We start from the raw sequence: 1,980 nt of genomic DNA on the forward strand, positions 1-1,980 counted from the left end.
TCTGAAATTAAGGAGGAAATCTTCTTGTCCTCCTGGGAACCAAACAATTTTAACACAAGCCCACAAAAATCAACATGATCTTCAAATTTTTTACACATGGCAAAGGATTTTGAAAATAATGAACAGTCTTTATGATTCGCTTTGTTAGCTGCATCAACCAACATTTCGATGGCCGCAAGCAATACTCCCGGTGTTGTAAGTTTTGGTCTTGCTGCCAATGTCCTAACATAAGATAGTGCTTCATCTACCTGTATATCTTTTGATTTGTTCTTTTATTCATCTAAATCCTGCCTCATGGCTTGCAGCTGCTGATTAGTACATGGTTCACCAGGGACAGCTTTAGTACCACTTCCTACAACAGCCAAACAAGAGGGAAATTAATATAACATCCTAACAATAGCTTACTCAAAATGTCAAATTAACAAATACAAGTAATATGACTACAAGACAATGCCTTGACCTCAATTACATGCCTAAGCTGTAAACGGTAAGTGCGTAAAACCAAATAAAAATTATATACCCTTTTTGTTGTTTCAATGCTAAACATATGGAAATTTAGAGAAAATCCACAGCCTTTCCCCTTGTACTCTTTATGTTTGACAATTCTGTATAAATAGATTCATGCAAGTAGTGCTAACACTGATTTCCCTAAATGAGGTTTAAAATAACAAAAATAGTTAAAATAAATACAAATGTAGACCTATTCAAGTACACCTTCTAATGTGTGCTGATTATAAAGATTATAAAGGACTTTGTAAACAATAAACAGTCTATCACATCATGGACAGAGAAGTGAGTAATCTATGTTTAAAATGCTATAACGAAAATCTCTGTAAAGTCTGTATTCTGTAAAAATATAGGCTTGTTAGCCACAAAATCCACATTTTCTATTAAATGCAATGATGTCTCTGACAGAAATAATTATTATTGCTGTGAAGGACATTTCCCTTTAGAAATACACAGCGGGTCTACATAAGGGTTCATAAACCTTAAGTTTCAAATTAAAGTGAGACTACCTTCACAAAAACACTTAATAAAAAGGCTAACACGAATAAGGTAAAAAAGAAACATTCTATACCTTTAGCCGCTGGCGTTTCTGTTGGTGAAGTGTTTTGACTGCTCAACCTCTGACCTCTAGCCCCCAAAGAATTGGCCAAAATGATGCTCTCATGCACAAGTAATCTCACATTCTCAATAGAATCATTCTTTCCACACAGAGTTGATACATCCTTAACTGATTCACCTGGATATAAATAAAATCATTGATCAATTAAACGCAACTGATAGAGTACTATGTGTAAAATCACGAACCGTGAAAACGAAAAAACTCATTGGCAACTCGTTTATATAATAACATCCAACAACAAGAATCAACTTAACATTTCAAAATTAAACTGTCACATATCTAAAACTGAAACATTATCAGCCAATGCGATAGCCAAATATCAAATTTTAAAGCTATATAAACTTTAAACTGTAGGTTTGAAAAAGTCTTAGAAAAACGTAATAAATTATGAGGCTGCATGGTAAAGGGTTATATACGTGCAAAATGTTCGGCCTTTTTAATTTTCCATGCTTTCGTGTTCTTCGTATTCTCGTGTTTGCATGTATACACGTGCTTCGTGCTTACTTTAATTTATTTCCCGTGCTTCATGCCCAGACATCTAATTTCTCGTGCATGACCTGTATTTCGTGTAAAAAACTAAACCGATGTAATAACATCGATTAAAATTCATTTGTATGCATTTACATAACAGACGCAATTAACAGTTTCTAAATGGACCTTGTGATAACTTCACGGATGGCTGACTATTAAATTTTATTACTTTTCTTGTCCTTATTTCTCGTGCTTCGCGCTTCAACGTTTTGAGGTTTTTATTTTATGTGTTTCCGTTCTCAGACCCCCCTTTACCACCCTCAATTATTACTTACCCGTCAATTTCTCAAATTCCGCTATCAACGCAGCTTTAGAAAAACTCT

The 1,980-nt window shown here is 34.2% G+C and overlaps 1 long non-coding RNA gene across 1 annotated transcript; it reads right to left on the minus strand.

Annotated features, from left to right (window-relative positions):
• Positions 1 to 1,980, minus strand: LOC127737573 (uncharacterized). The gene is made up of 3 exons (XR_007999693.1): positions 1,933 to 1,980; positions 1,079 to 1,243; positions 1 to 352 (listed from the first exon to the last, which is right to left on the minus strand). It is a non-coding gene; the product is annotated as an uncharacterized LOC127737573 (long non-coding RNA).

The sequence above is a fragment of the Mytilus californianus genome, unplaced genomic scaffold (assembly GCF_021869535.1).
Source record: "Mytilus californianus isolate M0D057914Y unplaced genomic scaffold, xbMytCali1.0.p SCAF_4, whole genome shotgun sequence".
Classification (NCBI taxonomy): Eukaryota; Metazoa; Mollusca; class Bivalvia; order Mytilida; family Mytilidae; genus Mytilus; species Mytilus californianus.